The sequence below is a fragment of the Oryctolagus cuniculus genome, chromosome 10 (assembly GCF_964237555.1).
Source record: "Oryctolagus cuniculus chromosome 10, mOryCun1.1, whole genome shotgun sequence".
Classification (NCBI taxonomy): Eukaryota; Metazoa; Chordata; class Mammalia; order Lagomorpha; family Leporidae; genus Oryctolagus; species Oryctolagus cuniculus.
The window spans coordinates 103,835,818-103,862,113 of NC_091441.1; the positions used below are offsets into that span (position 1 = coordinate 103,835,818).

The 26,296-nt window shown below is 57.0% G+C and overlaps 3 long non-coding RNA genes across 5 annotated transcripts; all 3 read left to right on the forward strand.

Moving 5' to 3' along the window:
* Positions 1 to 720: 720 nt before the first annotated feature.
* On the forward strand, positions 721 to 4,345 carry LOC138843055 (uncharacterized). Of its 2 annotated transcripts, none has more exons than XR_011379250.1 (3): positions 721 to 1,826; positions 1,958 to 3,867; positions 4,053 to 4,345. It is a non-coding gene; the product is annotated as an uncharacterized lncRNA (long non-coding RNA). The 2 variants fall into 2 exon arrangements; XR_517341.4 differs by having other exon boundaries at positions 721 to 3,621; positions 3,761 to 3,867; positions 4,053 to 4,344.
* A 2,362-nt stretch (positions 4,346 to 6,707) lies between these two features.
* On the forward strand, positions 6,708 to 10,102 carry LOC138843982 (uncharacterized). 2 transcript variants are annotated; one of them, XR_011379252.1, is made up of 3 exons: positions 6,708 to 8,047; positions 8,142 to 8,294; positions 9,676 to 10,102. It is a non-coding gene; the product is annotated as an uncharacterized lncRNA (long non-coding RNA). The 2 variants fall into 2 exon arrangements; XR_011379253.1 differs by having other exon boundaries at positions 6,709 to 8,047; positions 8,185 to 8,294.
* A 9,030-nt stretch (positions 10,103 to 19,132) lies between these two features.
* On the forward strand, positions 19,133 to 25,261 carry LOC138843144 (uncharacterized). Its single transcript, XR_011379247.1, has 4 exons — positions 19,133 to 20,038; positions 21,865 to 23,173; positions 23,329 to 23,436; positions 24,821 to 25,261. It is a non-coding gene; the product is annotated as an uncharacterized lncRNA (long non-coding RNA).
* The last annotated feature ends 1,035 nt before the right edge of the window (positions 25,262 to 26,296 follow it).

The following is a 26,296-nucleotide window of genomic DNA, read 5'->3' on the forward strand; positions in this document are numbered from 1 at the left end:
AGGCAGTTTCTGAAGCCATCCAATCACAGCCTGTTGCCCGCGGCCATCTTGGCCCTGCCTTCTCAGTCCACCACACCTGCAGGCTCTGTAGGAGAGGTTTCCCCAGCAGGTTGCACACTGTGGCCTGTGGGATGGCCCAGGTCAGTTCTGTTTGCTGTGGGTTTTGTGTACAGAGTTAGTGGTGCTGACATTTCTGTCTCCTCTGTCTCCCTCTCTGCCCTCTCCATCTATTTGCCTTCGAATAAATATATAAATCCTTTTAAAGAAACAGAGAAGTGAGCAGCTGGGACGTGAACAGACACTGGTACGGGACGCAGGCCCCGTGAGCCGTGGCTTTACAGCTCCGTCACAGCACCGCTGACTTGAGTGACAGAACATTTGATGTAGCGTCGCGATGCCAGTGACGATGCACCATGGTTTGAGGCGGTCATTCAGGGGTTGAAGAGAAAGAGTGGATACATTGAGTCTGCAAAAGGCAAAATTATGAACGATGCTAAGACTAGAAATGAAAAGGTTTCAAAATATTCTACAGGGTTTAATTTCAAAACACTAAAATCACACTCTTCAACCTGAGAAAGAATTTCTCTTTTCTTTTTTTTTTTTTTAAAGTGGAAAGGTTCCTGTGCAAACCAGCAGAGGGCAGCACCGGCTGTTTCCTGCTCTGACATCAGAAGGCACCATTGTGACATTATGCCCGCTGCCTGCACAAAGCACCTCCCAGAGTTCCCTCTTGTTCTCCTGACACAGGGAAGCCCCAGTGCCTACTGTGGCCGTCTTCCCTTTGCTGACCTCTCGGCTGTGCCCCAGCCCAGGACTTCTGGCTCTCTGCGTGTCCCACATCCCATATTGACCTGACCCACAGCCCCCACGCTGGAATATGGTGGTGGTCATCCTGCCTCCCAGGGCTGGGGCCAGAGTGAGTGAGGTTATGGCTGCGAAGCTCCCAGCAGTGGACGAGCCCATAGGCGAGTCCTCAGGGCAGACAGAGGCTGTGCTGGGGTTGTTATATCTTAATGTTAGCCGTCGCAAAGCACACCGGACACCGGAGTAAGGGAAAGGGTTTATTGGGAACACCCTACAGACCGGAGTGAAGGGGTGGCGAAGGAAAAAAGAGAGAAAGAGAGTCTAAGAGAGAGAAACAGAGAGGAGGGGAGCTAGCAAAGAGAGAAGATAGAGCAGAGAAGAGGAGAGAGGAGAGCGGAGAGTGGAGAGCAGAGTCAAGAGACCAGAGGAGGAGGCTAGAGAGCAACTGAGAGAGAGCAGGAGAGAAGGGGCAAGAGAACACGTGTTCAGGAACAGGCCCTTTTAAAACTTTGCCTGAGGGCGGGCAGAGAAGCAGGAGCAGCCAATCCCATTAGGATGGGGGTGGAGCCTGGCTCAGGTAGCTGGGCCATGCGGCCAACTGGGCCAGTTTCCTAACAGGGGTCTCCCCCGATATCCGGGACACCAGATCTTGCAGGAGCCCCCCCCCCTGCATGTTGCAGTGGATTCGTTTCTGGGAGGGAGAGCGCAGTGGGGGCAAGAGGGCGTGGAGTCACCACACAGACCCCGGGAGTCGGGTGAAAGCAGGCCTGAGAGAGGCAGCCTGCAGACTCGTTTATTTCAGTTGCTACAACAGCTTATATAGCCAAGCCAGCCAATCCGGTCAAGGGGCGGTCTATGCCCTAACCAATCACAGCCTGTGCCAGGCAGTTTCTGAAGCCGTCCAATCACAGCCTGTTGCCCGTGGCCATCTTGGCCCTGCCTTCTCAGTCCACCACACCTGCAGGCTCTGTAGGAGAGGTTTCCCCAGCAGGTTGCACACTGTGTCCTGTGGGCTGGGCCAGGTCAGTTCTGTTTGCTGTGGGTTTTGTGTACAGAGTTAGTGGTGCTGACATTTCTGTCTCCTCTGTCTCCCTCTCTGCCCTCTCCATCTATTTGCCTTCGAATAAATATATAAATCCTTTTAAACAAACAGAGAAGTGAGCAGCTGGGACGTGAACAGACACTGGTACGGGACGCAGGCCCCGTGAGCCGTGGCTTTACAGCTCCGTCACAGCACTGCTGACTTGGGTGACAGAACATTTGATGTGGCGTCGCGATGCCAGTGACGCTGCACCATGGTTTGAGGCGATCATTCAGGGGTTGAAGAGAAAGGAGTGGATACATTGAGTCTGCAAAAGGCAAAATTATGGAAGATGCTAAGACCAGAAATGAAAAGGTTTGAAATATCCTACAGGGTTTAATTTCTCAAAAAACTAATATCACTCTCTTCAACCTAAGAAAGGATTGTGCAGTCTTTGTCTCACTCAAGTGGAAAGGTTCCTGTGCAAACCAGCAGAGGGCAGCACCTGCTGCGGTTTCCTGCTCTGACATCAGAGGGCGCCATTGTGACGTTATGCCCGCTGCCAGCACAAAGCCTTGGCTTGGCCTGGGTTCTGTCATTGGCCCAGGAAGGGCTGTCCCGGTGACCCGGGGCTGGGAACAGCTGCCTGTGTTTCCCTTGTTTGGTTTATGTTCCTCCTGCTGCTGTTTTAGTCAAATTTGTTTTTTCTTTTTCCATTTTGATTATTTTGTTTTCTTATTTATTTTGTTTATTTTTTTCCTCCAACATTTATAGTCTCTTGTTGCTTTCTTATTGATTTTCCTAGGACATTTCATTTATTTGGATTTCTTGTCACTTTTTCATTGGCTTTCCTCATGTTGGTGGTTGTTCTTTATATTTTCTCCCATTGTTGGGTTTCTATTTTTTCACAATGTGTTTTTTTTTCTCTTTTTTATTCCTTTTTTTAAAATAAGACCGTGAGACCATCTGCATTACTTGTTATATAGTTCAGGTTCTTGGGATTTTTTTCTTTATGCTTTATTACTCATTTATTTGTGTTTTCTCTTTTAGCTGGTTCCACAGGGTTAGTCTCAGTTGTGAGTCTAGTTGAGTTCATTTAGTCCATGTTTTCTGTTGGTGATGTGAGCTGAGTTTGTCCATTTTGTGTTTTGAGTTCTGTTCATTTGATTTCTATTTGTTTCATGTTCGTTTGTGCTCAAGGAGTCAGAGCTGTGAGAGCTGATCTGTGTCAGCTGCTGGCTCGGGGTCTCCCAGACGTCAGCCCTGCTGACCCTTCCTGGGGGAGCCCTGGAGAGGGAGAGGAATCCGGAGGAAGAATCGCATCCTGCGGCTCCTGTTTGGTCAAATTTGTTTTTCTTTTTCCATTTTTGATTGCTTTGTACTTTTTCTATTATATTTTGTTTCCTGCCACCATTCATGTTCATTTTGTGTTTTCTCATTTAACATTTTATTCCATAGAACAGTCTCCGTTGTTGGTGTGGTGTAGTGGATACAGTTCATGTTTTCTGTTGGTGATGGGAGCAGAGTGAGTTTGTTCATTTTTGTGTTTTGATTTCTGTTCATTTGATTTCTGTTGTTGCATTTTCATTTGTGCACCACTCGTCTCCCTTCCTGGGAGCCCCGGGAGAGGGAGAAGAATCCCGAGGCCAGAATCGCATCCTGGATGGGGACTTCCTGGGGCGGGACTGACTGCGGTCCCCCAAGCCCTCTGTGTCCCCAGTGGCTCCCGCGTCCCTCAGCAGAGCGGGGCAGGAGGTGTCCATGGCAGCTCCTGGATGAGCTGAGAAGGCTGTCAGGTGGGACAGGTGCTGTCTGCACGGGGGTGGGAGAAAGGGTTGTTACTGCGAGGTTCTGCCTGCGGGGGACTCTGTTGGGGTCTCCCATGTCTGCAGGGGAGGGGTGGTGGCAGTGCAGGCCCCTCTCTCCCCTGCACAGGTAACTACTGCCCAGTCCGGGTGGCTCTACAAGGTTTAGGATCCAAAGAAGCCCAGAAACATGATCTGCACCAGCAAGAAGACTTCCTGTTGAAGGACCTCTTGGTGGTAAGGGACTCCCCCACAGCGACAGGAACCAGGGACCAGGTTATGTCATGACAAGGCCACATTACTCGCATGTAAGCTTGTCCCTGGCCAAGCCCTCTGACCTCTCAACTCCAGGAGGGTCCTGGGGCCACCAACGGGTCTACACGGCAGATGCTGCAGCTCAGCTGTGTCTCTGGTGCCCCCAGGTCACCACGATCTTCCATGGGAAGATGGACTCCGAGACGCCCAGCTTCAGAATCCTCGCCCTTCCAGTAGAGGAGTCGAAGGTCCCTCATCCTCGCTGCCCCAAGGACTGGATCCCTTGGCTCCTCCATCCCAGGGGAGCAGCTGCTGCCTGGGAAGAACTTAGTTGCCTCTGTTGGTGCCCATGGATTGCCCTGCACTACTGCCTCTCTGCCTAGAGTTAACAGATTTATGAGTTAACAGAAACCCATGAGATCAATAAATTGTGAATGGAAAAACATGAAGGACTTAGTGTTGGTTTTGGGCACCTGTGGCCTCACACGGGGATCAGAGCACTGGGAGCCTGGAGGAGGCAGCTTGAGCCACACCGGGTCCAGGGCCTGGGCTGAGTCCTGGCTCCACTGCCCGCTGCTGCCCACCTTGGTGTCCCTGCCCCTTGGCCTCTGATTCCATCTCTGTCAAGGGGGTGTGAGCAATAGGAGCCTCTGGTTGCAATGTGGCTGCCGCGAAAAGCACCCAGAATAGTTCCCACCTCCCTTGGCTGCTGGGTAGTGCTGAGTCCTTAGGTGCCATCACCAGCCTGGGCGAGGTTCTGGAAGCTGTCAGCCGTCTGTGGGTCCAGGGAATTGGGGGAGGTGGCTCCTTCCTGTGCCCCCCAGGCCTTTCCTTTGTCCTTGCCCCTTGTCCTTGACTCTCTGTCTCTCCCCTGTTGGAGGCCCCGAGCCTGATTTGGGGCTCTCTCTCACCTTCTCTGTCCTCAGGGAGACCCAGGAGCAGCCAGGCCGGGAGCACCTGCACCTCCCAGAGTTCCCTCTTGTTCTCCTGACACAGGGAAGCCCCAGTGCCTACTGTGGCCATCTTCCCTTTGCTGACCTCTTGGCTCCACCCCAGGTCAGCAGTCCTGCCTCTCCTGGGTGTCCCACATCCCACACTGACCTTACCCGTGGCCCCCTCCCTGAGATGGTGGTGGTCACCCTGCCGCCCAGGGCTGGGGCCAGAGTGAGTGAGGTTATGGCTGCGAAGCTCCCAGCAGTGGATGAGACATCTGAGGAGTCCTCAGGACAGAGGCCGTGCTGGGATCTCCCCAGACATCTGGGACACCAGGAGCAGGCAGGAGTCCCCCTGCCGTCTTAGGAGAAGTTTGCACACACCAGGTTGCAAACTGCCAGCCCACGGGCCGGACCTGCTCCCTTGAGTTTGCTGTGGTTTGTGCTGTGTGCAAAGTTGTGGTGCTGAGGTTGAGATCTTCAGATACCACAGAGCTGTCGGGGCTTCTCTGGGCACAGGAGAAGTTGTGGCAGCACCAGGCCCCAGGGTCTATGGCCCCAGTGGCTGCATGTGCTCAGACACGCCCCCGCCCTCTGCAGGTGCCCCCAGAACCCCTGGCTGGGAGAGGCTGGGGTTGGTTTGGCCAAGAACCTTTCCACGTGCAGTGTCTGAGACTCGGCCAGGTGATTCCCACTGCACAGAGCCGCGCTGCTGGGGACTCAGAGCCCCAGAGTCCACAGGCGTGAGGAGCACAGGTGAGCCTGGACCTAGGCTGTCTTGGTGCTGGGTGCCCACCCCTCCCCCACTGGCTCCTGTGGAGCTGGGCCTCTGCCTCAGGCTCAGCTTGCATTCACAGCCTCAGCCCCACCCCTGCAGACCTGGGCTGTGGGCATTGGCCCCTCCTTCACAAACAGGGAAACTGAGGCCGAGATGAAGAGCCAGGCCCCTCCCCAGTGAGCGGTTCCTCCCAGGCCCAGGTGGCTGCTGATTCCTGCCCCACCCAGGGAGCAGCTGGGGCAGAGCCTGGGCGTCAGCACCCGGGAGCAGCTGCCAGACCTGGGCCCAGGGGCTCAGTGTGGAAGGAGACAGCTCCACCTGTGAAAGTATGGGATTCCTTAGGCTAGCGACAGCGCATGGCATTTACTTGAGAAGCCCATTATAAAATAAAAAAGATTCATGTATCAGGAGCAGGTTCTGAAGACTCCATTACCATGAATTTTTTTAGCACCTGATAATGCTTCCCATGGGGTCCTTATTCTTCCTCCAGGAGGTAGAAAGAGGTGGCTGGGTGATGTTTAATTGAATTATAAATGTCCAAACAGAAGTCTCTTAGGATCTAGGTTCTGTGACTCTTTGTTGACCCTGGAGTCTGTAGGAAAGGTTTCCCACCAGGTTGCACACAGGTAGGCTGTGGGATGGCCCAGGTCAGTCATGTTTGCTGTGGCTCCTGCTGTGCACAGTTTGTGGTGCTAACATGGGGACCTTCTCTGTCTCCCTCTCTCTGTCCTTCTCCATCTGCCTTTGAATAAATAAATGAATCCCTTTAAAAAAGAAGTGGAGCAGCTGGGACGTGAACAGACACTGGTACGGGACGCAGGCCCCGAGAGCCGTGGCTTTACAGCTCCGTCACAGCACCGCTGACTTGAGTGACAGAACATTTGATGTAGCGTCGCGATGCCAGTGACGCTGCACCATGGTTTGAGGCGATCATTCAGGGGGTGAAGAGAAAGGAGTGGATACACTGAGTCTGCAAAAGGCAAAATTATGAAAGATGTTAAGACTAGAAATGAAAAGGTTTCGAAATACCCTACAGGGTTTAATTTCTCAAAACACTAATATCACAACCTAAGAAAGGATTGTGCAGTCTTTGTCTCACTCAAGTGGAAAGGTTCCTGTGCAAACCAGCAGAGGGCAGCACCTGCTGCGGTTTCCTGCTCTGACATCAGAGGGCACCATTGTGACGTCATGCCCGCTGCCTGCACAAAGCCTTGGCTGGGCCTGGGTTCTGTCATTTGCCCAGGAAGTGCTGTCCCGGGGACCTGGGGCTGGGAACAGCTGCCTGTGTTTCCCTTGTTTGGTTTTTGTTCTTCAAAGTGCTGTTGTTTTGGTCCAATTTGTTTTGTCTTTTTCTCTTTTGATTATTTTGTTCTTTTTTTTCTATTTTGTTTATTTTTTTCTTCCAGCATTCATATTCTTTTTTCCCTTTCTGATTGATTTTCCTTGGATATTTCATTTCTTATTTGGATTTTTTCTTCATTTTTTTCCTTGGCTTTCCTCTTGTTTGTGGTTTTTCTTTATATTTTCTCCCATTACTGGGTTTCCGTTTTTTCACTTTGAGTTTTTTTCTCTTTTTTACCCCCCCCCCCTTTTTTTTAAATAAGACTGTGAGGCTGTTTGCTTTCTTGTTATACAGTTCAGGTTCTTGGGATTTTTTTCTGTATGCTTTATTACTGATTTATTTGTGTTTTCTCACTTTTAACTGTTTCGATAGTGTTAGTCTCAGTTGTTAGTCCAGTTGAGTTCATTTAGTTCATGTTTTCTGTGGCGATGTGAACTGACTTTGTGCATTTTGTGTTCTGATTTCTGTTCATTTGATTTCTGTTTGTTTCATCTTCGTTTGTGCTCAAGTAGTCTGAGCCCTGAGAGCTGATCTGTGTCAGCTGCTGGCTCGGGGTCTCCCAGACGTCAGCCCTGCTGACCCTTCCTGGGGGAGCCCTGGAGAGGGAGAGGAATCCGGAGGAAGAATTGGATCCTGCAGCTCCTGTTGGGTCAAATTTGTTTTTTCTTTTTCCATTTTTGATTACTTTGTACTTTTTCTATTTTATTTTGTTTCCAACCACCATTCATAATCATTTTGTGTTTTCTCATTTAACATTTTATTCCACTAGAACAGTCTCCGTTGTTGGTCTGGTGTAGTGGATACAGTTCATGTTTTCTGTTGGTGATGGGAGCAGAGTGAGTTTGTTCATTTTTGTGTTTTGATTTCTGTTCATTTGATTTCTGTTGTTGCATTTTCATTTGTGCATCACTCGTCTCCCTTCCTGGGAGCCCCGGGAGAGGGAGAAGAATCCCGAGGCCAGAACCGCATCCTGGATGGGGACTTCCCGGGGAGGGACTGCCTGCTGTCCCCCAAGCCCTCTGTGTCCCCAGCGGCTCCCGCGTCCCTGAGCAGAGCGGGGCAGGAGGTGTCCATGGCGGCTCCTGGGGCCCGAGCTGAGAAGGCTGTCAGGTGGGACAGGTGCTGTCTGCACGGGGGCGGGAGAAAGGGTTTTCACTGGGAATTCAGCCTGCAGGGGACTCAGCTGTGGTGCCTCTGTGTGCAGGGGAGGGGCCATGGCAGTGCGGGCCCTTCTGTCCTGTTCACAGGGGCTCTGCTGGCCTGTCTGTGGTGGCTCTCCAAGATTCAAGACCCAAAGAAGCCCCAGAAACCTGATCTGCACCAGCAAGAAGACTTCCTGTGGAAGGACCTCTTGGTGGTAAGGGACTCACCCACAGCGGGGTGGGGTCACCCAGACAGCCAGGGTGTCCATTGGCTTTGCATCTGTGTGCAGGAATGGAGCAGGTGCATAGGGGAGGGGGAAGGACTCACACTGATGCCCATGGCCCTCCTTGGTCAGGGGAGAGTGCAGAGGGGCTTGGGCTTCACCCCTGCAGGTGCTGGAGGCTCCATCAGCATGAGCCATCCCGCGTGGGCGCTGGCTGTGTGCAGCTCTGTACCAGGGTCTAAGGAGGGGAGAGGCCGCGGCAGCTCCTGACAGGCCCCATCTCTGCAGCAGCCGGGGGTTCCTCTCCTGAGACGTGGAGCCGAGGTCTCGGCACTGCTCGTCCTTGCCCTCTGCCCCAGCACTGGGCCAGGCAGTGTGGCCGAGCGCCTAGGAGCATCCTCACCACCATCCCATCCTCAGGACAGACAGACTGCCCCGGGGTCTCCATGGGAGATGCAGCAGCTCCCACCTGGACAAGGGAGCGCAGACTCGGGGCAGGCGGGGCGGGGGGGCCTGCCAGGTGCAGGGAGACCGTGTCCTGGGCATTTCTGTCCTTCCTGCAGGCCGTGGCTCTGTGCCGTAGGCCCCTAGCCCATTCCCATGGGTGCGGATGGAGGTGAGTGCATCTGCTCCTCTGAGACTCACACGTCCGGGTCCCGTCCCTCCTGAGAGCCCTGACCTTCGAGTCGGGCCCTTCAGTCCTTGGAGCCTCACCGTTCCCCCTGGGAGATGGTGTCTCTGAGGGCCACAGTGGCCCCATGAGTCTAGCACACAAGGTCCTTCACGGTGCCCGACGTCGGTGAGCACGTGAGAGAGGGGACCCGTCTGTGGCTGCCGGGCTCGGAGGTCCCTGCCGTGAGCTGTAGACCAGGCCAGCAGCCAGGGCTGTGCTGGGCCCTGGGAGGGGCGCTGGCATCGCTGCAGCTCTGTGCTGCCAGCACTGCCTCCCCGTGTCTGTCCTCGGGGGGCTGAGCCCCAGGGTGGGCATCTCCTCTGGCTTGGCTGAGGCACCTGCCACCTCTCTGCTGGTCTGTGGCCTTGTCACCAAAGTACCCTGGGGTGTCACAGGACAGGAACCAGGGACCAGGCCATGGCATGACAGGGCCCGTGTTCTCCCCTTGTCAGCTTGTCCCTGCCCCAGCTCTCTGACCTCTCTAATTCAAGAGGGCCCTGGGGCGACCAAAGCATCTACACGGCAGATGCTGGGGCAGAGCTATGTCTCTGGTGACCCAGGTCTCCCCATCTTCCCCGGGAAGATGGACTCCAAGACTTCCAGCCTCAGAATCCTTGCCCTAGTGGCCTCCAGAAGTAGAGTGTCCTTCTTCCTCGCTGCCCCAAGGACAGGACCCCGAGCTTCTCTCCCTGCCCCCAGGTCACCACGAGCATCCACGGGAAGATGGACTCCGAGACGCCCAGCTCAGTATCCTCGCCCTTCCTGAAGAGGTGTTGAATGTACCTCGTGCTCGCTGCCCCCAGACAGGACCCTGTGGCTTCTCTGGCTGCCCCCAGGAGAAACGATCAACCACCATGAGAAGGACTCCAAACCCCATCTTCAGAATCCTCGCCCTTCCAGAAGAGGTGTTGAATGTCCCTCATCCTCATGCCCCAAGGACAGGACCCCGTGGCTCCTCCATCCCCGGGGAGCAGCTGCTGCCTGGGAAGAACCTCGTTGCCTCTGTTGGTGCCCATGCATTGCCCTGCACTACTGCCTCTGTGCCTGCAAGTTAACTGATTTATGAGTTTAAGAGAAATCCATTAGGTCATAAATTTGTGGATGGAGAAACATGATTGCCTCAGTGTGGGTTCGGGCACCTGTGCTCACACACGGGGAGGGGAGCGCTGGGAGCCTGGAGGAGGCAGCTTGGAGCTGCACCCAGGGCCTGGGCTGAGTCCTGGCTGCAGTGCCCAAGGCTGGCACTGTCTTGGTTTCCCACCCCCTGGGGCTCTGTTTCTGGCTCTGTCAAGGGGGTGTGAGTGACAGGAGCACCTGCCTCCAAGGAAGCACCGGAACAGCACCAGACTCCCCTGGCTGCTGGGTAGGGCTGGGTCCTTAGAAGCGATTAGCTGCCTGGGCGGGGATCTGGGAGCTGTCAGCCGTCTGTGGGTCCTGGGCCGTGTGGGAGCTGGCTCCTTCCTGTGACCCCACTGGCCTTTCCTTTGTCCTTGCCCCTTCTCCTTGTCTCTCTGTCCCTCCACTGTTGGAGCCCCGAGCCTGATTTGGAGCTCTGTCGCTCCCTTCTTCGTGGAGGAACGACACTAAACCCTGCCTAGGCTTCACATCCGAGTCACGGCACCATTATGTCGCTCCCCCTCTTCGTGGAGGAACGACACTAAGCTCTGCCTAGGCTTCACATCCGAGTCACGGCACCACTATGTCGCTCCCCCTCTTCGTGGAGGAACGACACAGGACCCTGCGCTGTTCTTTTGTCTGCTCTGCCCTCCCCGGGTTTGCTGCTGGTTCTTCCCGGGTTGGCTACTGTCCCTTCCAACTCCGTGGAAGGGCGGTTCCCCCTAGCCACTTTGCCCACTTCCGCGGGGGAGCGGCACACCGCCGGCCGGCTCTCTCGGGGGCTGCACAGGTGTTCCTTCAGATAGATGTTCCCCTTAGATGTTCCTGGTGCATGTTGTCTCTCTCCTCCTTTATAGTCCTCTTCCACCAATCCCAACTCTGCTACCCACACGCCGAGTACTCTGCTCTCCTCCAATCAGGAGCAGGTCCTGCTGTTTATTGGTTGAACTGGAGGCAGCTGTGTAGAAGCCGTCTCTCCCTTCTCAGCGCCATGTTGTGGGAGAGCAGATGCATAGAATAAGTCTTAATTCCAGTAACTTAGTTTAGTCCGGGTTGCTACCCACAGAGCTCTCTCTCTCCTTCTCTGTCCTCTGTTCCTGTCCAGTCCAGGTGGCCTCTGTTCCTCCCCTGACCTGGGAGCCCTGGGGTCAGAGCCCTGGGCGTCAGCATCCGGGAGCAGATGCCAGGACCTGGCTCAGGGCTCAGGTTCAGAGACAACTCTTTCGCGGGACCGAAGGAAGCTCCTTTGGCCAGGTGCATGGAGTGGAGTCCATGTGAGGACAGCATTATCACAGAGAAATGGTCACGAGTCAGGCAGCTCCCAGAACTGGAGCAGGTGCTGAGGACCCCACTCCATGACAGGTGGGACAGCTTTGCTGGACAACAGGAAGTGAGGTGGGGAGATCAGCACCAGGGCTCCAGTTCAGTCCCCACACCTGCCAGTCGGGCACCTCTTAACTAGTTAATTGCTCACAGCCTCATTAATGAACTGCCTCTGGGTCTTGTGCCGCAGCCCCAGCCCCTTGGCCCTGATGAATCTGTTTGGGTAGGGAGTGTGGGCCCAATGCCGCTGCGTGGTCCAAATCCATGATTCGCATGAATTTTCTTTAATACCTGGTATGGCCTCCCTGATGTCACCTTTTCATCCCTAGGTGGAGCAGAGGTAGACTAGGTGACGTTTCATCAAATTATGAACGTCCGAGCGAAGGGTCTTGTTAGCATCTGAGTTCCAAGACTCTGTTAACTTTAGATGTTGCCCCGGTCTGGTGTCTCCAGAAACCAGATAGGGGAGGCCGGAGAGCTGGGTGCAGGGTGGAGCCTCTGGGTGTCCTAGGTGCTGGGCCCTCCCTTCTGCTGCCCCCAGACGGGAAGATTGAGCGACTGGATGCGGCTTTAGGAGTGTGTGGATCCTAGATGGGAGTCTGAGCAGGCATGGGCTCCACCTCCGAGTGGGCGGCTCCTTCATCAGTGGGGACCTCGGAGACAGGAGGGCGGCAGAGGAAGGGCGAGCTGGGCTCTCTCTGTGCCTGCGGTCTTAGCTCTCCCAGCTCAGGGTCAGAACCCAGGTCCTGAGTATTCTGATCTGGAGCTCAAACCCGTGGACTCTGTGCTCACGGTGCAGCCTGAGTCTGAGAAGGACACCAGGGAGTGCGGGGTCCTGCGGGCTCGGTCTGTGCCTGGCCCCCAGCGCTCCTGGTTCCCTGCCTTGCAGACAGAGCGCACTGGGACTACACAGCGCCATCACCAGGTGAGCCCCTCCCTTGCCTGGCTCTCTGTGCTGTGGTCTGGCTCCCTGCAGAGGGTGGTGGGATGGATTCTGAATCCTCTGGGGACCTTGCTGGGTGCACTGCTGCGGGAAGAGGCCGGCATGGGAGTTCTGGGGTTCGGGAAGCTTCTGGTGGTGCCCAGGACAAGGCTCTCCGTCTGGCGTCCTCAGAGCGCCCTGGGGATCCCTGCAGTGGGACGTGCAGACCCAGAGGGTGCCTGGGGCGGGGTGGATGGGAACCCCAGATCCACCCCTTACACAGGTCCACTGAGCAGCCGCACACCAACGGGGCCGTGGCAGCGGGCGGCTCTTCCCACTCTCGCCTGGGATTAGAACCGCCTGCGGGCTGGAAGCCACAGAGGCCCGGGCATCTCCCCGGGGAGACGCAGGTGTTCCGTATCAGGAGAGTTTGTAGTGGTCACCTGGGTCCCAGGAAATGCTGAGCGCGGCCTTGCCTTGGTGTGGGGGACTTTAGGGGTGTGAGTTTGGGCACAGCTAGGAGCAGGCCTGGGGCTGTGGGGTCCTCCTGGGGCAGGGCGGCAGCACCTCTGATTTAGCCCTGCAGAACTTGTTTCTGTCTTCCCAAAGCCCAGTCCCACGACTGCACGCTGCACAGAGGGGGAAGCCGCAGGGCGCATGCTCCTGACCCAGCGCCCTGGGGAGTCTCTTTCCAGACCTCTTACTGTGCATCCGTGTGTCCAATCAGGAGCTGAGGACGACCGTGGTTAAGAACCCAGGTCAGGGCCAGGCCGCCCTGCTTGGAGTCCTGGTTCTCCTGTCCGTGCCTGGTGTCCTTGGCCGTGCAGCGTCTGTGTGGGGCCGGCATCTGTGACGTGGGCACAGGCTGTGAGGAGGCAGCGTGGGTGTGGTAACCAGCAGAGCACATGTGGTGCACGTGCGGCCTGGACGGGATCACTGCAGTCACTTGATCCTGGAGGCTGCTCCTCGGGGCCTGGGTCCCTCGGCTGTCACAGTGCCCACTGGAACCGCCCCTTCCTGTCTACCACAGGGTGGTGTCTGAGCATGGACACCCTGATTTGGGCACGGTGCCTCTACTATTCACAACTCCCAGGGGTCTCAGAGCAGGGGTGCACACACCCTGCACACGCAGCCCCGAGAGGGTCTCTGGTGGACACAGCTGGGAGAGGGCGGGTTCATGCAGAGGCCGCATGTACATGGCTTGTTAGGAAGGCCGTGCCCCGGCCCCCTGTGCAGCGGCACTGAGGGCTCTCACCCCACAGGCCAGCGGGCAGGATGAGTGCTGTCCCTGCAGATGCTGCGGTGTTGGTGCTGGGGTCGCATTCATGGGCCCCCTCTTCCCTGTAACGTGGAGCGTCCGTGTGGCCAGGCCGTGTGGGTGTCCTGCAGGATGTCGCGTCATGGTCTCTGCCTGTGGCAGTGTCTGCAGCTGTGGATTCTGAGGTCCTGTCACGACAGGCAGGTCCTCATGTGTCACCAACACCAATTCTTTGTGATTGCAAACACTTTTTTAAATACATTTTTTAAATATTTATTTATTAATTTCAAAGTCAGAGTTATACTGTCTTTCTCTCAATCACCCTTATATCCACTGGTTCCCTCACCAAGTGGCAGCAACGTCCTGAGCTGTGGTGATCTGAGACAGGGAGCCAGGAGCTTCTTCTGAGTCTCCCAGATGGGTGCAGAACTTGGGCCTTCTTCTACTGCTTTCCCAGGCCATAGCAGAGAGCTGGATCCAAAGTGGAGCAGGCGGGACTCAAACCAGAGCCCAGATGGGATCTGGCCACAGCAGGTGGTAGCTTTACCCACCACGCCTCAGTGCCAGCCCCAAGCACTTCCTTCTTGCCTGTCTTGTCTTTCATATGTCTTATTTACGGGGCCTTCCTTTGAAGTATCACACACTGTGGACGTGACCCTGTGACGCGTCCCGCACACTGGTTCTAGGTGCACACCTGTCTCTATCGAACTCACTGTGAGAGCTGGGCTCAGGGAGGCTGCAGATGGCGCAGTGACAGAGACACTGGACTTGGATCCCTTTCTTTCTCCCTGGCTTTCCTCTGCCCCACCAGGGCATCTGCAGACCGAGCCCTGGGAGAGCGGAGGGAGGGTCTGACGCTGGCCCAGTGAGCCTGAGTAGGAAGTGCTAGCGTGGCCGGGGCTGCTCCCTCCTGGCTGCGTGGGCGCTGCTGGGGAACCAGAGCCCCAGAGACCCCACAGGGTGGGGGCACAGGTGAGCCTGGAGATAGGGTGCCTTGGAGGGTGCCCAAAGTGCACCCCAGGACAGCACTGGACAGACGGGGTCTCTGCTATGCAGGGAACTACTGAAGGCTACAAGGTCACTGCTTAAGATGAGCCCCACCCATTCTATTCCTTAGCTCAGGTCACAGCCTCTGTCCCCATCCTGGCACAGACACCAGGCAGAGTGACCCAGGGTTGTGGGGGAGGGGCCCAGTGTCCCTGATCTTCAGTGGTTCAGGGCTGTCCCTGGGGACGTCCATCCGCAGGCCCCTCCTCCTCCTGTGTGTGCAGGGAAAGTGAGTTCTGGCATCTGGACGCCCACGTGACAGTCTGCCTGTGTGCCCTTCCCTGACACCAGGGAGGCAGAGCAATTCCCTCCCTTGGGAGAGGGGGGCTGAGGCTCCAGGTCCAGGGGCTGCCGCCCCTCCCCCACTGGCTCCCTGTGGAGCTGGGCCTCTGCCTCAGGCTCAGCTTGCATTCACAGCCTCAGCCCCACCCCTGCAGACCTGGGCTGTGGGCATTGTCCCCTCCTTCACAAACAGGGAAACTGAGGCCAAGATGAAGAGCCAGGCCCCTCCCCAGTGAGCGGTTCCTCCCAGGCCCAGGTGGCTGCTGATTCCTGCCCCACCCAGGGAGCAGCTGGGGCAGAGCCTGGGCGTCAGCATCGGGAGCAGCTGCCAGCCCTGGGCCCAGGGGCTCAGTGTGGAGGAGACAGCTCCACCTGTGACAGAGGAACGTCCTTAGGCCAGTGCATGGAGTGGAGTGTATCTGAGAAGAGCATCATGATATAGAAGTGATTCACGCATCAGGAGCAGGTTCTGAGGACTTCTTTCCTGTGAAATTTTTTAGCACCTGAGAAGGCTTCCCATGGTGTCCTTGTTCTTCCTCCTAGAGGTAGAAAGAGGTGGCTAGTGATGTTTAATTGAATTATCAACGTGCAAACACAAAGCTGTGTTTTAGGATCTAGCTTCTGTGACTCCTTGTTGACCCTGGCCAACGTCCTGGGACGATTGTTCCGGGCATCACCAATGACTGGATCTGGGCAGGCAGGGGGAGCCGGGCCCAGGGTGGAGCCTCAGACCTCGGCAGGTGCTGAGCCCCCCTCTCCTGCCCCGGGATGGGAAAGACTGAGCACCCGGGGTGTCTGTGGAGCCCAGATGAGTGCCTCCAGCACTGTAGGGACCCACCCTCGCTGTGGGCAGCACCACCCAGCCCACCCAGAACTTGGAGAGAACAGGGCCGCAGGGCAGGGGCCGCTCGGGGCTCTCATGGAGCCTGTGTGTCTCAGTGCTCCCCCCTCAGGCTCAGAGCCCCCGGTGCTGTGGCTTTTCCACTCTGCAACTCGCATCAGTGATCTGAGATGCCCAACTGCAGCCTGAAGCCAAGAACCCCGGCGACTCCTTGTGCAGGGTCCTGTGGACTTGATCTGTGCCCGCTCCCAGCTCTCCTGGTTTCCTACTTAGCAGACAGCTGCCTCTGGGACTTGGCAGCCCCCATTACAGGTGAGCCCCTCCCTGTGACAGACCCCTTGCCCTGTACCACCTCCTGCACCATGTGTTTGGCTACTTGGACACCCTGGCTGGACCAGATTTTGAATCCTCTGGGGAACATTGTTGGGTAGAGAGGTGGGGAGAGACGGGGTTGGGGTTTCTGTGGTTCTAAAGCTCCCAGGTGGGTGGGGGACAAGGACCTCAGTCAGGCGTCCTCAGAGCCTCTGTGGATCCCTGCTCTGGACCCTGAAACCAAAAGGGCCCTCGTGGCTGTGTGGACAGAGACCTGGGAGCTGCCCCCTGCACAGGCATCCACTGACTAGCTACACACTTAGGGGTGTGGTAGCGGGCGGCTCCTTCCACACTCGCCCCGGGATTAGAACCAGCTGCTGAGTGGAAGGAGCAGTCCGGGCATGTCCCTGGGGAGATTCAGGTGTTAAGCACTAGGAATATTGTATATTGAGTCACCTGGGTCCCAGGACAGGTTGCGTCTGGGTCTTGCGGTGGTGTGGGTATTTCATGAGTTGTGAGCATGGGCATTGCTAGGAGCAGGCGTGGGCTGAGGGTGTCCTCTTGGGGCAGGGCAGCAGGACACTGATTAGGCCCCAGTTAGGTTCTGCCTCGTCAAATTCCAGTCCCCTCTGACACCCACACGTGGACGTGGGGAGGTCTCAGGAGAACGGGTGCCTTCTGGGTCTGCAAGGTGCAGGGCCACCCTGAGGGCAGGACCAGGAGTGCGCTCTGGGCTGAGCTGGTGGCCCTGGTGCTTGTGCCTCCTGTGCCCAGGGCTGGCAGGAGGGGCCAGGGCCACGGGCAGTGGAGAGAGGGAGGTGGACAGGTCTTCTGTGTGTCCTGTGTGCTGTGGCCGTGGGCGTGTGGTCCCGCCCTGGCAGGCTGCAGCTCCTCCAGGGTGGGAGCAGACACAGCACCGCCCTGGCTGACTCCTGCCCCCCACCCCAGGGTCCTCATCTCCAGAGGGGCGGCCTCGGCCTCTGCCAGCACCCGCATGTGTGTGCAGGAAACTGCTCAGCGCAGGGCACGCCTGGGCCCGAGGCGTCCATGACAGGAGGTGGGGAGCCCAGCACCCTGGGGCTCAGTGCTCTGAGGGCTCCGGGGACTCCCACTAGAGGAACCAGGTGTTGTCAGCTCCCAGAATCAGTCTCCTGGACAGCGTGTGGGTCCTGCCTTGGAGACCCGTGTGGAGTGTGCCTCGTCCTCACTGCCCCAGGCACAGGACCTCCTGTGCCGGAGGCCCCTGGCCCATTTCCCATGGGCGCAGAAGGAGGTGAGCACATCTGCTCCTCTCTGAGACTAAGACGTCCGGGTCCGTCCCTCCTGAGTGCCCCTGACCTTCGAGTCGGGCCCTTCAGTCCTTGGAGCCTCAACGTGCCCCCCTGGGAGATGGGTGTCTCTGAGGGCCACAATGGCCCCATGAGTCTTGCACACAGGGTCCTGCATGGTGCTTACGGGCGGTGAGCACGTGAGAGAGAGGTCCCCTCTGTGGCTGCCGGGCTCGAAGGTCCCTGCCGTGAGCTGTAGACCAGGCCAGCAGCCGGGGCTGTGCTGAGGCCTGGCAGGGACACTGGCATCACTACAGCTCTGTGCTGCCAGCACTGCCTTCCCGTGTCTGTCCTCAGGGGCCGAGCCCCAGGGTGGGCATCTGCTCTGGCTTGGACGAGGCTCCTGCCACCTCCCTGCTGGTCTGTGGGTTTCGTCAGCATTCAAAGTGCCCTGAGGTGTCACAGGGACAGGAACCAGGGACCAGGCCATAGCGTGACAGGGCCATGTTCTCCCCTTGTCAGCTTGTCCCTGCCCCAGCCCTCTGACCTCTCTAATCCAAGAGGCCCCTGGGGCGACCAAAGCATCTACACGGCAGATGCTGGGGCAGAGCTATGTCTCTGGTGAGCCCGGTCTCCCCATTCCATGGGAAGACAGACTCCAAGTCTTCCAGCTTCAGAATCCTTGCCCCTGTGGTCTCCAGGAGTAGAGTGTCCTTCTTTCTCGCTGCCAAGCACAGGACCCCGTGGCTTCTCTGGCTGCCCCCAGGTCACCACCATCATCCACAGGAAGATGGACTCCGAGACGCCCAGCTCAGAATCCTCGCCCTTCCAGAAGAGGTGTTGAATGTCCCTTGTCCTCGCTGCCCCAAGGACAGGACCCCGTGGCTGCTCCATCTCTGGGGTGCAGCTGCTGCCTGGGAAGAACCTCGTTGCCTCTGTTGCTGCCCATGGATTGCCCTGCACTACTGCCTCTGTGCCTGCAACGAACAGATTTATGAGTTAGACAGAAATCAATTACATCCATAAATAGTGGCTGGAGAAACATGAAGGCCTCAGTGTGGGTTCGGGCACCTGTGCTCACACACGGGGAGCGGGGCGCTGGGAGCCTGGAGAAGGCAGCTTGGAGCAGCGCCCGGGGCCTGGGCTAAGTCCCAGCTCCAGTGCCTGCGGCTGCCACTGCCTTGGTTTCCCACCCCCTGGGGCTCTGTTTCTGGCTCTGTCCAGGGGGTGTGAGTGAAAGGAGCACCTGCCTCCAAGGAAGCACCCGGAACAGCATCAGACTCCCCTGGCTGCTGGGTAGGGCTGGGTCCTTAGGCCTTGATGTCTGGCAGGGTTCTGGGAGATGTCAGCCGTCTGTGGGTCCTGGGCTGTGGGGGAGCTGGCTCCTTCCTGTGACCCCCACTGGCCTTTCCTTTGTCCTTGCCCCTTCTCCCTGCCTGTCTGTCCCACCCCCCTTGTTGGAGGCCCTGAACCTGATTTGAGGCTCTCTCTAGCCTTCTTTGTCCTCTCTTCCTATCCAGTCCAGGTGGCCTCTGTTCCTCCCCTGACCTGGGAGCCCTGGGGGTCAGAGCCCTGGGTGTCAGCATCCGGGAGCAGATGCCAGGACCTGGCTCAGGGCTCAGGTTCAGAGACAACTCTTTCCCAGGACTGAACGAAGCTCCTTAGGCCAGGTGCATGGAGTGGAGTCCATGTGAGGACAGCATTATCACAGAGAAATGGTCACGAGTCAGGCAGCTCCCAGAACTGGAGCAGGTGCTGAGGACCCCTCTCCATGACAGGTGCGACAGCTTTCCTGGACAACGGGAAGTGAGGTGGGGAGATCAGCACCAGGGCTCCAGTTCAGTCCCACACCTGCCAGTTGGTCACCTCTTAACTAGTTAATTGCTCACAGCCTAATTAGTGAGCTGGATACAGGGCCTTGTGCCTCAGCCACAGCACAGTGCCTGGATGAAGCCATCTGAGTTGGGTCTTGGGCCCAGTGCATGTCCCTTATCCAGTCCGTTGCCTTCCATGAATTTTATTTAACATCTGGTAAGGCTTCCAGTGACGTTGTCTTCTGTCTAGAGGTAGAAAGAGGTGGCTGGGTGATGTTTAATTGAATTCTGAAATCGGAATACAAAGCCTTGTTTTAGAAACTTGGTTCTGCGACTCTGGTTGACCCTGGCCGGTGTACTGGGACGGTTGTTCTGGGCATCACCAATGACTGGATCTGGGGAGGCAGGGGGAGCTGGGCCCAGGGTGCAGCCTCAGAGCACCTGCAGGTGCTGAGCCCCCCTCTCCTGCCCCTGGATGGGAAAGACTGAGCGACCCGGGGTGTCTGTGAGTTTCTGTGGAGCCCAGATGAGCGTGTCCAGCACCGTGGGGATCCACCCTCGCCGTGGGCAGCACCACCCAGCCCGCCCAGAACTCGGAGAGAACAGGGCCGCAGGGCAGGGGCAGCTCGGGGCTCTCATGGAGCCTGCGCGTCTCAGTGCTCCCCCTCAGGGCTCAGAGCCCCCGGTGCTGTGGCTTTTCCACTCTGCAACTCGCACCCGTGACCTGGGACTCCCGGCTGCAGCCCGAGACCGAGAAGAACCCGGCGGCTGCTGGGTCCTGGTCCTGGATCCTGGGGACTCGGTGTGCACCTGCTCCCAGCTCTCCTGGTTTCCTACTTGGCAGAAGGCTGCCCCTGGAATTTTCAGCCACCATCAGAGGTGAGCCCCTTCCTCTGACAGACCCCCTCCCCTGCACCCCTCCTTTGCACCCTCTCTTTGGCTCCCGGGAACTGTGGCATGACGATTCTGAATCCTCTGGGGACATTGCTGGATGCAGAGGTGGGGGAGAGGTGGGGTCTGGGATTTCTGGGTTCTGGAGGCTTCCATGTGGGGCAGGGGACAAGGACCTCTGTCAGGCGTCCTCAGAGCCTCTGCGGATCCCTGCTGTGGACTGTGAGAACCAAGAGGGCCCGCGTGGCTGGGTGGTGGGGCTCTGGGGGCTGCCCCTGACACAGGCGTGCTCTGACCAGCTGCACACTGAAGGGGCTGTGGCGGCGGGTGGCTCCTCGAACACCCCTCCGGGATTAGAACCACCTGCTGGCTGGAAGCCACAGAGTCCTGGGCATCTCCCCTTGAGGATCCAGGTGTTAAATATCAGGAATGTTTTCCACTGACTCGCAGAGGTCCCAGGAAACGTTGAACCTGGGCCCTGGGTAGTGTACGGGTTATGTGGGGTGTGGGTTTGGGCACAGGGAAGAGCAGACTGGGGCTGTGGGCGTCCTCTTGGGGCAGGGACAGCAGGACCACTGATTAGGCCCCAGTTTTGTTTCTCCTTGGTCAAGCCCAGTCCCCTCTTACACCCACGTGGACTGCGGGGATCTCAGGAGAACGGGTGCTGCCGGGGCCTCGAGGTCCATGCGCAGCCCAAGGGAAGGCCTGAGCTCTGGGCTGCGCTGGTGGCCCGGGTGCTGTGACTCCTTCGCCCAGTTCTGGCAGGAGGGGCCAGGGCCACGGGCAGCAGAGATGGAGTGAGGTTATGGCTGCGAAGCTCCCAGCAGTGGATGAGCCCATAGGGGAGTCCTCAGGGCAGACAGAGGCTGTGCTGGGGTCTCCCCCGAGATCCGGGACACCAGGTCCTGCAGGAGCCCCCCCTGCAGCCTCTGTAGGAAAGGTTTCCCCACCAGGTTGCACACCGGTAGGCTGTGGGATGGCCCAGGTCAGTCACGTTTGCTGGGGCTCCTGCTGTGCACAGAGTTTGTGGTGCTAACACGGGGACCTTCTCTGTCTCCCTCTCTCTGTCCTTCTCCATCTGCCTTCGAAAAAATAAAGAAATCCCTTTAAAACTAAAAGTGGAGCAGCTGGGACATGAACAGACACTCGTTCGGGACGCAGGCCCCGTGAGCCGTGGCTTTACAGCTCCGTCACAGCACCGCTGACTTGAGTGACAGAACATTTGATGTAGCGTCGCGATGCCAGTGACGCTGCACCATGGTTTGAGAGCGATCATTCAGGGGGTGAAGAGAAAGGAGTGGATACACTGAGTCTGCAAAAGGCAAAATTATGGAAGATGCTAAGACTAGAAATGAAAAGGTTTTGAAATATCGTACAGGGTTTAATTTCAAAACACTAATATCTCTCTCTTCAACCTAAGAAAGAATTTCTCTTTTTTTTTTTTTTTTTTTGTGACAGGCAGAGTGGACAGTGAGAGAGAGAGAGACAGAGAGAAAGGTCTTCCTTTTGCCGTTGGTTCACCCTCCAATGGCCGCCACGGCTGGCGCGCTGCGGCCGGCGCACCGCGCTGATCCGATGGCAGGAGCCAGGAGCCAGGTGCTTTTCCTGGTCTCCCATGGGGTGCAGGGCCCAAGCACCTGGGCCATCCTCCACTGCACTCCCTGGCCACAGCAGAGGGCTGGCCTGGAAGAGGGGCAACCGGGACAGAATCCGGCGCCCCGACCGGGACTAGAACCCGGTGTGCTGGCGCCGCTAGGCGGAGGATTAGCCTAGTGAGCCGCGGCGCCAGCTGAATTTCTCTTTTTTTTTTAAAGTGGAAAGGCGCCTGTGTAAACCAGCAGAGGGCAGCACCTGCTGCGGTTTCCTGCTCTGACATCAGAAGGCACCATTGTGATGTCATGCCCGCTGCCTGCACAAAGCCTTGGCTGGGCCTGGGTTCTGTCATTTGCCCAGGAAGCGCTGTCCCGGGGACCTGGGGCTGGGAACAGCTGCCTGTTTGTTTTCTTGTTTTGTTTTTATTCTTCAAGCTGCTGTTGTTTTGGTCCAATTTGTTTTTTCTTTTGATTATTTTGTTCTTTTTTTCCATTTTATTTATTATGATTTCCTCCAGTATTCGTATTTTTTTTCCCTTTCTTATTGATTTTCCTTAGATATTTCATTTCTGTTTGGATTTTTTCTTCACTTTTTTCCTTGGCTTTCCTCTTTTTGTGGTTGTTCTTTATATTTTCTCCCATTATTTGGTTTACCTTTGTTCACTTTGAGTTTTTTTCTCATTTTTATTCCCTTTTTTTTAATAAGACTGTGAGTCTGCTTGGATTTTTATTACAGTGAAGTTTTATGAATTTTTTTCTTTATGATTTATTCCTTTTTTGTGTTTTCTCACTTTTAACTGTTTCGATAGGGTCGGTCTCAGTTGTGAGTCTAGTTGAGTTCATTTAGTTCCTGTTTTCTGTTGGTGATGTGAGCTGACTTTGTCCATTTTGTGTTCTGATTTCTGTTCATTTGATTTCTGTTGGTTTCATCTTCGTTTGTGCTCAAGGAGTCAGAGCCGTGAGAGCTGATCTGTGTCAGCTGCTGGCTCGGGGTCTCCCAGACGTCAGCCCTGCTGACCCTTCCTGGGGGAGCCCTGGAGAGGGAGAGGAATCCGGAGGAAGAATCGGATCCTGCGGCTCCCGTTTGGTCAAATTTGCTTTTTCTTTTTCCATTTTGATTACTTTGTACTTTTTCTATTTTACTTTGTTTCCTGCCACAATTCATGTTCATTTTGTGTTTTCTCATTTTAACATTTTCTTCAAAAGAACAGTCTCCGTTGTTGGTCTGGTGTAGTACACACAGTTCATGTTTTCTGTTGGTAACGGGAGCAGAGTGAGTTTGTTCATTTTTGTGTTTTGATTTCTGTTCATTTGATTTCTGTTGTTGCATTTTCATTTGTGCACCACTCGTCTCCCTTCCTGGGAGCCCCGGGAGAGGGAGAAGAATCCCGAGGCCAGAATCGCATCCTGGATGGGGACTTCCTGGGGCGGGGACCGATTGCCAGTCCCCCAAGCCCTCTGTGTGCCCAGTGGCTCCCGCGTCCCTCAGCAGAGCGGGGCAGGAGGTGTCCATGGCGGCTCCTGGACCAAGGTGAGAAGGCTGTCAGGTGGGACAGGGGCTGTCTGCACGGGGGCGGGAGAAAGGGTTGTTACTGCGAGGTTCTGCCTGCAGGGGACTCAGTTGGGGTCTCCCATGTTTGCCGGGGAGGGGTGGTGGAAGTGCGTTCTCCTCTCTCCCCTGCACAGGTAACTACTGCCCAGTCCGGGTGGCTCTACAAGGTTTAGGATCCAAAGAAGCCCCGGAAACCTGATCTGTACCAGCAAGAAGACTTCCTGTGGAAGGACCTCTTGGTGGTAAGGGACTCACCCACAGCGGGCGGGGTCACCCCAGACAGCCAGGGTGTCCATTGGCTTTGCATCTGTGTGCAGGAATGGAGCAGGTGCATAGGGGAGAGGGGAGGACTCACACTGATGCCCATGGCCCTCCTTGGTCAGGGGAGAGTGCAGAGGGGCTGTGGGATCACCCCTGCCGGTTCTGGAGGCTCCAGCAGCATGAGCCATCCCGCGTGGGCTGGCTGTGTGCAGCTCTGTACCAGGGTCTAAGGAGGGGGGAGGCCGCGGCAGCTCCTGACAGGCCCCAGGCTGCAGCAGCCGGGGGTCCCTCTCCTGAGACGTGGAGCCGAGGTCTCGCCACTGCTCGTCCTTGCCCTCTGCCCCAGCACTGGGCCAGGCAGTGTGGCCGAGTGCCTAGGAGCATCCTCACCGCCATCCCATCCTCAGGACAGACAGACTGCCCCGGGGTCTCCATGGGAGATGCAGCAGCTCCCACCTGGACAAGGGAGTGCAGACGCTGGGCAGGTGGAGGTGGGGCTGCCAGGTGCAGGGAGACCGTGTCCTGGGCGTTTCTGTCCTTCCTACAGGCCATGGCTCCTGTGCCGGAGGCCCGTGGCCCATTTCTCAAGGGCGGGGAGTGAGGGGAGCGCATCTGTTCCTCTGAGACTCAGACATCCGGGTCCCGTCCCTCCTGAGAGCCCCTGACCTTCCAGTGGGGCCCTTCAGTCCTTGGAGCCTCAACGTGCCCCCCTGGGAGATGGGTGTCTCTGAGGGCCACAGTGGCCTCATGAGTCTTGCACACAAGGCCTTGCAGGTGTGCGACGGGCGGTGAGCACGTGAGAGAGGGGACCCCTCTGTGGCTGCCGGGCTCGGTGTTCCCTGCCATGAGCTGTAGACCAGGCCAGCAGCCAGGGCTGTGCTGGGCCCTGGCAGGGGCGCTGGCATCCCTACAGCTCTGTTCTGCCAGCACTGCCTCCCCGTGTCTGTCCTCGGGGGGCTGAGCCCCAGGGTGGGCATCTCCTCTGGCTTGGATGAGGCACCTGCCACCTCCCTGCTGGTCTGTGGCCTTGTCACTAGTCAAAGTGCCCTGGGGTGTCACAAGGACAGGAACCAGGGACCAGGCCATGGCATGACAGGGCCATGTTCTCCCCTTGTCAGCTTGTCCCTGCCCCAGCCCTCTGACCTCTCAAATCCAAGAGGGCCCTGGGGCGACCAAAGGGTCTACCCGGCAGATGCTGCAGCAGAGCTATGTCTCTGGTGACCCAGGTCTCCCCATCATCCACGGGAAGACGGACTCCAAGACTTCCAGCTTCAGAATCCTTGCCTCTGAGGTCTGCAGGAGTAGAGTGTCCTTCTTTCTCGCTGCACCAAGGACAGGACCCTGAGCTTCTCTCCCTGCCCACAGGTCACCACCATCGTCCTCTGGAAGATGGACTCCGAGACGCCCAGCTCAGTATCATCGCTCTTCCAGAAGAGGTGTTGAATGTCCCTTGTCCTCGCTGCCCCAAGGACAGGACCTTGTGGATTCTCTGCTGCCCCCAAGTTACCACGATCGCCCACTGGAAAATGGACCTGAGAATCCCATTTTCAGAATCCTCGCCCTTCCTGAACAGGTGTTGAATGTCCCTCGTCCTCGCTGCCCCAAGGACAGGACTCTGTGGCTCCTCTGTCCCCGGGGAGCAGCTGCTGCCTGGGAAGAACCTCGTTGCCTCTATTGGTGCCCATGGATTGCCCTGCACTACTGCCTCTGTGCCTGCATGTTAACTGTTTAAATAGGAGTTTAAGAGAAATCCATTAGGTCATAAATTTGTGGATGGAGAAACATGAAGGACTTAGTGTTGATTCGGGCACCTGTGCTCACACACCGGGGAGCGGAGCGCTGGGAGCCTGAAGGAGGCAGCTTGGAGCCGCGCCCGGGGCCTGGGCTGAGTCCTGGCTCCAGTGCCCGCGGCTGGCACTGCCTTGGTTTCCCACCCCCTGGGGCTCTGTTTCTGGCTCTGTCAAGGGGGTGTGAGTGACAGGAGCACCTGCCTCCAAGGAAGCCCCCGGAACAGCACCAGACTCCCCTGGCTGCTGGTAGGGCTGGGTCCTTAGGCCTTGATGTCTGGCGGGGTTCTGGGAGCTGTCAGCCTCTGTGGGTCCTGGGCTGTGGGGGAGCTGGCTCCTTCCTGTGACCCCCACTGGCCTTTCCTTTGTCCTTGCCCCTTCTCCTTCTCTCTGTCCCCACCCCTCCTTGTTGGAGGCCCTGAACCTGATTTGAGGCTCTCTCTCCCCTTCTTTGTCCTCTCTTCCTATCCAGTCCAGGTGGCCTCTGTTCCTCCCCTGACCTGGGAGCCCTAGGGGTCAGAGTCCTGGGCGTCAGCATCCAAGAGCAGATGCCAGGACCTGGCTCAGGGCTCAGGTTCAGAGACAACTCTTTCCCGGGACTAAAGGCAGCTTCTTAGGCCAGGTGCATGGAGTGGAGTCCATGTGAGGACAGCATTATCACAGAGAAATGGTCACGAGTCAGGCAGCTCCCAGAACTGGAGCAGGTGCTGAGGACCCCTCTCCATGACAGGTGCGACAGCTTTCCTGGACAACAGGAAGTGAGGTGGGGAGATCAGCACCAGGGCTCCAGTTCAGTCCCCACACCTGCCAGTCGGGCACCTCTTAACTAGTTAATTGCTCACTACCTGATTAATGAACTGCCTCTGGGTCTTGTGCCGCAGCCCCAGCCCCGTGGCCCTGATGAATCTTTGGGTAGGGGGTGTGGGCCCAGTGCTGGTGCCTGGTCCAAGTCCATGATTCCCATGAATTTTCTTTAACACCTGGTAAGGCTTCCCTGATGTCATGTTTTCATCCCTAGGTGAAGCAGAGGTCGGCTAGGTGACGTTTCATGAAG